Source organism: Canis lupus, chromosome 37 (genome assembly GCF_011100685.1).
Source record: "Canis lupus familiaris isolate Mischka breed German Shepherd chromosome 37, alternate assembly UU_Cfam_GSD_1.0, whole genome shotgun sequence".
In the NCBI taxonomy this organism is placed as follows: Eukaryota; Metazoa; Chordata; class Mammalia; order Carnivora; family Canidae; genus Canis; species Canis lupus.
Genome location: NC_049258.1, coordinates 22,585,644 through 22,596,828, shown reverse-complemented (window position 1 = coordinate 22,596,828; position 11,185 = coordinate 22,585,644). Strand labels below are relative to the sequence as shown.

General features: G+C 38.7%; 1 long non-coding RNA gene across 1 annotated transcript in view; it reads left to right on the top strand.

The window, feature by feature from the left end:
• Positions 1-2,603: 2,603 nt before the first annotated feature.
• Positions 2,604-11,185, top strand: part of LOC119867958 — a 42,033-nt gene continuing 33,451 nt past the window's right edge. The window contains exon 1 of the long non-coding RNA XR_005385373.1: positions 2,604-2,721. This is a non-coding gene — a long non-coding RNA (uncharacterized LOC119867958). The remainder of the gene's footprint in view (positions 2,722-11,185) is intronic.

Genomic DNA, 11,185 nt, shown 5'->3' with positions numbered 1-11,185 from the left:
TTTGGAAGGAATGTTAAAAATCTCAGCAAAAATCTAATTTAGGATGATCAGCAGATTCGGTATATCTATACTTTCTCTTTCCCTGATAGCCAAAATAATCAAGGGTTGGCTGTTTGACATGCTGGAAATGTCACATTTAGTCAATAGACAATAGTCATTATTACTGTGCAGTGAAGTGTTTCGTGAGGAAATGCTGAACAGGTAGAAAATGGAAATGAACTGTACTTTGATAGACTAAGACAACCCAATCCACAGTAGAAATTGACAAGTTAAGAACAGTCTTCTCATCAAAATCAATAAAAAGGAAACTGCATGATATTTTATTATATACTTTGTCTAGATCATCTGGTTAAGTCTGGAGTTATGGAAATACTACACCTAGAGAGTTAATTTTTAAAAAAATTTTTTTTGGTTAAGACAGATGGAGATATTGTAATTGAGATGGTACTAACCATGAGAGGTTTCTAGAAGGCTAGAAAGGACAGAACACCATTAGTTCTATGAACTGTAGACCTTGTTGAAATCATACAATCTTTCTTTACAAAAAATATGTCCATTAAATCCATATAAAACTCATATATGTCATATTGAAAGATTTCATTGCTGCTTGGTTTTAGATGGTGGACTTATGGGTAATTTGAAAGGGAATCCTGTTAATTGCACTCTATTTGACTGGACAGACAAAATACAAAATTATGTCAAAATGAAATTAAGGCCTCATTTTCTTTATCAAGTAATTTGTGATTTCCATTTTTAAAAAATATTAAAATTGAATGACTATCATTAGTTAATTTTGTGTGCCTTATAGTAATACCTTCCAACCCCCACGTAGAAACTGAGAAAATTCCAAATTTCATAGCAGCATGAAGACGAATGACAGAGCGATGTTTTTCTGGGACTTGAGCATTTCCTAGTACTCGGTCACAAGTCTTCAATATCTCCTTCCAATAATACGCATAAAGCTAATTTCCCATTCTCTCCTGAGTGTGATATATTTGCCACTCTCTTAGCTTTTTCCTTTGAGCCAGAGGACCAAGCCTATTTAGATGAGTCATTTTGTGAGGTTCTGAAGCAAGGTGCTAGTGAAAAAATAAATAAATAAATAAATAAATAAATAAATAAATAAATAAATAAATACAAAAACTGTTCCAAAAAGAATTTTGTCATCACAGTTTATACAGCTAATTGATGAGGCAAAACTTAGTGCCTGAAAGAGGAAGACACTTGAGTAAAAGTGAGCAAAGAGCTGTCACATTCAGTTTTCATACAGTTTTCCAATGTGTTTTCTGTAATAACTAATTTTTTAAAAAGAAAACTATCATTAAGTTCTGTATAAAAACAAAATGTTTTCTGAAAAAAAAATTCAAGAAAAACCCAAAAAACTTATGGACTTTGTAAGGTACACATGACTCTAGTATAATGTGAAACATTCAGAATATCATCACGAGGTTAATGACCTACAGCTAGACAGTCAGACCACCTATCTATCCATAAACATTTTAATACAAATTTTACTATAGAATTTAAATACTTAAATGAATTTTAAGAATGGAAATATGTGGGCAGAGGATCCTCTTCTCCAGTATAAAATGGTGATAATGTAAAATTCATGGTAAGGTTAGGGAGAAGTTGGGGCACATGGTTGGCTCAATCATTGAGTGTCTGCCTTCTGCTCAGGATGTGATCCCAGGGTCCTGGGATCGAGTCCCACATCAGGCTCCTTGCAGGGAGCCTGCTTCTCCCTCTGCCTATGTCTCTGCCTCTCTCTGTGTGTCTCTTGTGAATGAACAAATAAAATCTTTAAAAAAAAAAAAGGAAGAAGTTGCTTCCAATCATCATCATCATCGTCATCACACACACACACACACACACACACACACACACACACACCAAAATGGATTAAACAGGTCTAGAGCAAGGCAATTCACTTTTTCCAAAGTTAAAATCCCTTCTAGTATCTCCAGATGCACTTTCCTTCTTTCATAGTTTTCGTTGACTGAGCTCCTATCTGGGACTGACTCAAACAACACTGACAGGTAGGGCTTGTCTTTGTATTTTCCAGTTTGGCATCATATTTTCCAGGCTTTCTTACTGTCTCCACTTACAAGATCTCCTTTTCTTTGATGCTTTCTCTTGAGCCTGACCTTCATCTCATCCTACTCTTCTAACTTCCACCGGAAATTATTTGCTCTATATGTTCTCTCAAAGTCCTCAAGAATGACTGAAGACTAATATGTATCATGATGCTTGATGCTAAGATTTCAAAGGACACTTATGCCTTGGTGTGTTTTCAGGACCCTCTTTTAAAAGGCCGTTTGAGGCCGATATTTTGTAATCCAAAGGACTGATGTGGGTGGATGGGTCTTTGTTTCCTTAAAACATGCCTCCTTTGTAACTACCTACCTACTCTGCTTGGTCTCAGGAAGGCCAACTTTCCTCCTACTTGAACAGTTACTCATATAGTCCCCTACCACAAGCTGGAATACATCTTCAGTGCAGGTGGGTGGACTGCCCATTGTTTCTCTATGTCGGAAGCTCTGGCTAGGGGCCTCTCGAGATGCATGACTCAGTGTTCACTCTAGGAAGAGGTCATTGCTGACTCTGTAAAATTTGCAGACACGATAGGCATCAGCTGTTTTCTCCCCTGTCTCAATGGCTTTACCCTTCCTTGTGCATTGTTCCATAGAGGAGGCATCATCAGAAGCAGCTAAAGTGACCACAGTGAGTTAACCAGAATTTTTCATATTAAACCTTCCTTTTCCTCTACAATAGACTCCTTTCCAAGTGTGAAGTTTCAGTACACAGGATAGATGATCTCTTAAAATCTCAGAGAGAAACATCTTTCAACTGCGTTTGTGGGGAATAAACATAGCACAGAAAAAGCAAATCTGGGACACTCTTCTTTCTAAGGCACTTGGCTGCCTGGTTGCCTGACTTCCAAAAACAGTTGGAGCTATAAATGTTAAATTTGGCTTCAAGAAGTCCTCAGTGAGAAATACCACCCCGAATTTTGAAAAGGGAAAAAAATTAAAACTTTTATTAAAAGTTAAGAGTGGTTAAATTTACAAGTCTGCATGGGTGTAAATTCAACACTTCAATCTGCTAATTTGCCAAGACGTAATTTACTCACAGTCTATAAACACACTGAGATGCTCAGAGAGAAACATGTGGTCTTCTCAAAATTTATAGAGGATGGAAATAATCAATTCCCGCCTTCAGGGAGTTTGCAGTCTAAGAGGTAAAAAGATCACGATGTACAATTTGTAAGCAGACATTAGCATAAGCAAACTGGAAAATATTGAGAGGCTTAATTAGGAATTATGCTTGCAAGTTGGGGCTTCTTGTATTCAGAGGTGGGCATCTGAATTATTCAATTGTGGGAAGGATCTGACACATTTAGTGGAAGAGCTGACAGCTGTTTCCATGACTTGAGCCCTTTAGAAAACTTTAGGCTCTTGGAGCCTGTGGATTAATGTAGAAAAATGAAACTGAAGCAGATTTTATAGGGGTGGGAGGGAGGAGATGGGGAGATTGTAGATGTCAAGGACATAGCAGTTGGTAATTTATAACCCAGATACAAAAGATCTGAGTTTGTTCCAGGGAGATTTTAGAGATATTTAAAGAGAATGGGAAATTTTTCCTTTATTACTAAGGCAATGCATATTTATTGTAGAAAGCTTGTAAACTCTAAAAAGGCAAAAATTGGAATAAAAGCTGCTTCTGATCCCACCATTCAAAGACGATCATTCTTAGTGTGTTGATATCCTGTATCTTTTTTTATATGTAATTCATTTTTTCTTTCATGAGAACGGTATTCGTATTCAATATGCATTTTGAACTTGCTTTTTTGTTTTACCATGTCTCTTGAACATCTGGAAAGAAATTTCTGGGGAAAGGGTTTTAAGATCAGCTGAACAGGGGAGGGACTAGAGAGAGGGCAGATGGTAACAAAGAAACAGCAAACTAAAAATGTATTACAGTCCAATGGGAACATGCATGCCAGGGTGGATCTTATTATTTTTTTAAAGCATTTAATGGGTCAACTTCTAGGGGTCCTCAAATATTTGGGGAGTAAAGACCTGATTCAGGTCCCAGCTCCTTCCTTTACTAGCTACCTGCCCTTGACAAATTCCTAAGCATCTCTGAGCCATAGATTCAAGAAAATTAACAGCGCGTTTTATTCTGAGTCAGTCTATATTCGCATTCTTATTATCTTCCCAATAACTTTGTTGGGAAGAATCCATCACCGTGCTTTCCAGGTGAATAATCAGCAGCTTGTAAGGCTAATGTTTTCAACACATCTCAAGCAGCAATCCAGTTCTCTTTCCACATCATCCTGGGGTTTCTCTTGACCTCTTCTCTTGTCTCATGGAAAATAAGGTGCTAAGATTTCATGTGCCCTTTAACTCATTGTGTGTTGTGAGGGTATATGACCTAATGCACATGAAACTTTTTGTAAACTGCTAAGCACAGCAGATGAATTTTGTTTTCTTATGATCTCAAATCCCATTCCAAACCCTTCACTTGAGTGCATGCTCTGATCTCTCTGGTAACCAATTTCTCACGCATATGGATTTGTGTAGCTCCCAGAGAGGTATATTCAGGTTACCTGAGCATGAACATTACCTGGCACACTAGTGTGCAGTGGCCTTTCATTTCTCCTGTTTTCCTGAACAGCTGTGCATTGCTACTCAGTAAAAGTTAGTGTCAGCCTGCATACTGATGGCCAACCCCAAATTTCAGCAAGTTAAGACATAGAGTCTGTTGCAATGTGGACAAAAATAAACCACATTCCATACCACGTCCAGACACTTTGAAGAAATCTAAAATGATTTTTAAAAGATTGCTTTAGATAAATAAAACTTGAGCTAGCAAAAGAGGCCCTTTCCAGATGTCCAGCCAGGAAACCCCAGGTGCAAGTGAATCAGCAGACGTGTCGTCTCATCTGAGACGGTGCAAGATCTTTGTGTCCACACGCAGCCAGGGTGTGGCTGAGCTCTCGGCCCTGCCTTCCTTCAGATGTGGCCAGGCTTGGGCTGATTCAGGGAGAAACACTGCTTCTTATTGAGTCACGAGGCTGCTCTGGAGCTCTGCTGGGCTTTGCTTGGGTAACTTGCCCAGGATCCATGGTCCAGACCTGCAGCTGAGTCCAAAGTGGCAGAGCAGGTGGTCTCCTAGAGATGAAGGGGGTGGTGTCAGGGGAGGTGGGGTACGAGGGCTGGTAAGCTACTTTTCAAAAGGTTCAGTCAATGCAAGGAGGTTTTGGAGAAAAATTTTAAATTCATCAGACTGACCTAAGAACAGACACAAATATGAGGGAGATTTATTAAAGGCCCTCATCTCTGTTCCCACTTGGCCCCTTTCATCAGGTAGAGAAACGACTTACAAGGTGATCAGTCAGCTTACTGGAGCAGTTGATTTATATTTTATCCTTGTGAAATTTCTCTTTAAAGTTTGATGTGTGCCTGGCAGCTCATAATCTACTGAACTGGTCCATTCATTCAGGTCAGTCTGTCTTTGAGTAAATACTTAGCAAGCTTTCCAACGACAGACCCTGTGGTAGCCACTGGGCACACAGTGAATAAGAGACACTGACTCTGAGATACTGGATTTGTTTTCTGTTCTTGTAAAACAAATTACCACAAACTGGCTAAACCAGCACTCATTTATTATCTTGCACTTCTGTAGATCTGAAGTCTGGGCAGGGCATAGCTGGTCCTTTGCTCAGGGTTTCTTGGGGCTGCAATCAAGGTATTGGCCAGAACTGCTATCTCACTGGAGACTCTGAGCTCTTCTCCAAGCTCCGTGGTTGTTGGCAGGAATCAGTTCCTTGCAGCTGTGAAACTCATGTAGCTTGCTTTTTTTAAGGCCAGCAGGAGAGAGTTCAGGGAACACCTCAGTGTTCTTCTAAAGGGCTCATCCTTTAGTTCAGCCAAACTAGGATAAGTGCGCTTTAATTAAAGGAAAGCCAGCTGATTAGGGACCTTAATTACATCTGCAAAGTTCCCTCATCTTTACCATATGATAGTGCATCATCAGTGGGGTGATGTCCTCTCCTATTCACAGCTCTTGTCCACACTCAATGGGAGGCAATTATATAAGACTTGCACCTTAGGTGAGGGAATCTTGGGAGCTATCTCAGAGTGCTGTCTACCACCAACATGAAATAACAATTACAGGCACCATATATTAAACAAGTAGAACCATGCAAAACTCTGTGAAGGAGAATTCTAGGCTCCTACCAGAGTGTGTAAGAGGGAAGCTCAGCACACTTTAAGAGACACCTGAGACCTGCAGACAGTCCAGCGTCAGCAAGGCTAAGATGGAGATGGGTGAGGAAAGGGAGGGAGTAGAGCTGGGATGAGGAGATGAAGGGGGTTAATTAATGCATCCCTGAAACAAAGCAAAGTGAATCTCTGGCCCACCCTATTATTCCCAGAAAGTGAAGTTGAGCATTTTCCATGTGACAGGAAGCAGGCAACAGATGCAAGTGTCTCTTCTTTCCACTGCCTGGAATCCAGAGGTGTCTATCTGTAGCAGGCTAGGTTTCTCCTGCAACAGGGTTTTGAGGAGCCCTAGAAATCAATTCTAGGAGGTGATAGCATTAGGCAGGTTTTACGCATATTTTTCAAACTGGCAGAAATACCTGTAAGCCTGAAATTTTGGGTGGTTACTTGCTTATGCTGAATTAGAAAACTAAAGCACCATTTTTTGTCTATCTTTGAGCATTAAGACAGTCCTCTGGTCAGAGTAAATGGAGAAAAGAAATTTAAAAATACATATATTCAAGTTGGAAATCAGAATGTTATTGTCAGCACTCTGACAAAACTAACAGATGGGAAGATTCATGCCCACCCTTTAATAAATATGTGCTGATTTTGGCCAGGGTTGTAAAATCCCACAAAGTCTCTAATGTGCCCCTTCCCTTCTCATCCCAATCAGCCAAATTCAACTTGGTTGCCAAAATAGAGGGGGAAAAAAAGATGAAATGACTAAAATTACCCAAAACACATGAGCACATAAGATGTATGCCAAATTTTTTAATGGAGAGGGTTTTCATTTGATTAAATTATAGGTCTCTCCCCCCCACCCCCAGTTGCCTTTCTGTAAGTTTTAATGAAATGTCTTCTACTGGAAAGGTTCCGGAAAATTACTTGGAATACACGTTTGAAAGCTGAACTACAAAAATCATGTCCATGAACCAACTTTACCACAAACTTCAGTGGAAGACAAATGCACCATAGAGGTAGAAAATCCCTCTTCCCTTGAATAGGTATGATAGCCTAAAAGCCGTTTAGAACCTTGATGTCTATGTCACTGTTTGGTAGGTGATATTAAATATATCCCACATGACCTCCATGTGACAAAAAGGCTTCTGCACTGGGAGAATGATAGAATAGTCCGAGGCCATGTTTCTTTATAAACACAAATGGCCTGTCTCTTCTTGTGTTTCACAATGTCCCTTTTCCTTTGGATGAATGGCTCAGACTTGTATTCCTCACTTTGCCTTCTTCATAGACTTGTGACATGGAGGTGAGATGAGCAGAGTTGAGACTGGTTCTTAGAAGCAGTGAGGGATGGCCTTCTGAGAGTCATCAGGCAGTCTCTCTTCCTCCAGTTGTGTTGCTATGACTAATTCATAAACACAGGGTTATGAGTCACCCCCCAAATTCCCTGAGACCCTGATGACCATGTTAGGTAGATGCAGAGGAGAGACTGTGAGACTCAGTTTAAATATAGGAGGCAGTTCTGCTGTCCACTAGCTGTTCTGCTAATATTTTAAATACAGCTAATAACAGGCAGTGTCTCATGTTGACATTTCAGACACTATTTAGTTCTTTCTCCTTCCAATTGACCCCATTTACTAAGATTTTGTTTCCCTAACTCACCTGATCATAAAATCTCCTGCAGATTGTTCTCAAGATTCTCTTCTGGAGACTCAGATTTTGAGATTAGATCCAGGGATCTGCATTTTTAACAGTCTTCTGCAGGATTCTTATCATCAAGTAAATATGAGAAACATCCTACTAGGGTATGTCCATCTGAGAAAATTTCCATACTTTCACTTCCCCAATAAGATTTTATAGAGAAATGTTTAAGAGGAGAAGAAGGCAACTTATGGCCCAAAGACTAAAATTAGAAGTAGGAAGTTCCAGCTATTTGTTTTGTTTGATGGGCATGTCTGAATCACAGATCTGTTAACAAACTTAATTTCCCTTGTAATCAACTTCCAAGTGATAGAGTAAGCGTCTCAGTAAATCTGTTCATTCATTCATTCATTCATTCACTGATTTGATAAACATCAATTGAGCATCTGGGATGAACAAGCACTGATCTTGGAACTCAGGATACCATGGTGAAAAGACAGACCCAGTCCCTCCTTAGGGAGCTCATATAGGGTCACTGATATGTTGACATTGAATGATAAGGAAACAAACATAGAAAACCTCAGATAACCATTTTGGAAAGCATTTGGCAGTATCTCGATCTGGCCAAGCTGAAAATGTGAATATCCCAAAACTTAGTAAATCTAGGCTGTAGGAGGAAACCTCTTTCAATGTATACAAGGAAATATGTGCAAGAATGTTCATTGTGAGAATGTTAGCAGTAACAAAAAAAAAAAAAAATCAAATGCCCATCCACAGGAGAATGAATCAATAAATTATGGTGTGCTCATACAATGGAAGGCTATTGGGCAATTAAAAAGAATGAACTGGAGTTATTTCATCAAGGTTGGTATATAGCATAAAATTAAACAATAAAAATTTAGTTGCAGAAGGTTCATTGCAATATGATGTCAAGTTTAAAACATGACAATGCTATTTATTTTATGGCTATGTGCATATTTAGTAAAACATTTGGAATATCAATTGAAGAATACCCATTTCACGAAAATAATTGCTGGAGAAGGAGGGTGGGCAAAGGATTTGGGGAAAGGTATTGAAAGAATTCCAAAAATAACTACAATTGTCTGTCTTTCTCTCTCTTTCTTATCTCTCATTAAAAAGACTCAAACTTTGCAAAAGATTAGAATATTAAAATTTCTATATTTTTCATTAAAAGGGCATCCATAAAAATCAATAAAGCAAATAACAAACTTGAAATATTTTATTAAAATAGAAAAGGGATTTTTTTTCAATTGATATTTATCTCTACCTCCAAAACAGCATGCATAATATTTATATATTCCTTGTAGTTTTGTTTTGCCTATACTTCTAGTCAAAACTGTCAGGACCCCGTAAGAATTCTTTTTAAAAATCTCTCTGCCTAGGAAATATGTTCTACTCTTCTCACTATCTAAATACCTTTATAATGTTGGAGGTCCATGGCAGCCATCTGAGTTAAATACAAAGCTTGCCGACATGGAAGGTTCTTCCAGCCAAGTTCCCTGGATCTATGAATCTGTGGTCACTGGTGGATACGGGCAGTTAGTGGCCAGGCTCAGGTGGCTTTCTTCGTCTATGGTTTGTAAAGGCAGGATGGGAGATTCAGGAACCTTAACTATTATTTGGATAGCTATAATGATATTAGCAGAGGAGCAACCTGAGCAAACTATATTTTAGCAAGTGACAAGTATGTTTGCTATAATATATTGACAATAATTTTTCTTCTTCTCCATCTCTCTTCTTCTCCTGCTTTGTATAAGAGGCTTCTTTTAAAACAAGTGTTTTCAGATTGGAGCGTGTTATGGCAAAGAGCCCAGAAGAGGTGGATTTAGTGCACCGAAGTCCTGTTTTCAATTATCTAGAATCCACGAAACCACAGGCTTAGGTTTTAGATGGGCCAATTTAAACGTTTGCCTTTCCAATGTAAATGTATAAAATATAAGCTGTTCAGCAGTACTGGGGTCTTTTTCGGTGACATAGGTCCCATCTCGCTAGCAGAGTGCCTGCAGCACAGGCTTATCACAAAAACAGGTTTATAGGGCCTTCATTAATATGTCTGCAAACTGACTAGACACTAGAATGTGCAATTCATTTTTCTCTAAGCTATTATCCACCATACATATTCAATTTAATATATTTCATTATGCTAATTTTTAAAGGAAGATGGATTTTTCTTCTTACAAGTTCCAGTGCATTTTCCAAAGACAAAGAAAATCTGTTGCTCTTACCAATGCTTTATTAGATTGTTATATAAGAATTACCATTTTAATATAGAAATTTTCTGACTTGAGATAGCATGAAACAGAGAGAAAATAACTGCCACAAACATGGAAAAGAGAGAGAGGGAAAAGCAGAAAAAAATAATCTATGGCTAGCAGAGCCCTGACAGAAGGAAAAAAAATGCATGGGTCTTTGGTTGGGCCCTGCCCATGTCAGAAACTCCTGAAGCTGGTCTTTGACGGTAATACTGGAACATGCTTGAGCAAAACTTGACCCACCTCTTTACTTGCAAAAATGTCTAGTGTTGTCTGTGTGGATTTATTTTCTCCCTCTTTCTCTGTCTGTCTCTCCCCATACCCTTAGTTTATCAAGGTTCATTTTAGATAAGCCTGCTGGTAAGCTATTCTTTCATGTTTCTCTTGCAGTTTAGTGGAAAGTAGTTTGAGTCACAGCTCACTTAAATCATGTAATATGTCAGAGAGCATCAGTTTCCTCACATGTAATGGGAGTTGATAATACTCATCCCTTAGACTTCAGAGTGTTGTCTGAAGAGGTCATTGGCAATGGTGAAATTCTCTGTAAATGCTGCTGTGATGTTTTCATTCTCAGTTACATTACTACTATCAATAATAAAATGATGACTCAGACTTAATTTATTTCACTTGGCACAATGCATGGCCCCATGCTGCTCTATTATGGCAGCTACTAGCCAATATAGCTATTAAAATTGGAATAAATTAAAAACTAAATAATATTTTGTTTTTATTTATTTATTTGAGAGAGAGAAAGAGAACATGAGCAGGAGGGAGGGGTAGAGAGAGAGGGAGAAGTGGACTCCCTACTGAGCAGGGAACCTGATGTGGGATTCGATCACAGGACCCTGGGATCATGACTGGAGCTGAAGACAGATACTTAATTGACTGAGCCACCCCAGGTACCCTTAAAAAATATTTTAAAAGCTCAGTTCTTCAGTCACACTAGCTACATTTCAAGTGTCAATTGCTACTGTATTGGACATCATAGATACTAGAACACTTTCATCATTGCAAAAATTATGTGAACAGCACTGGTCTAAAGTT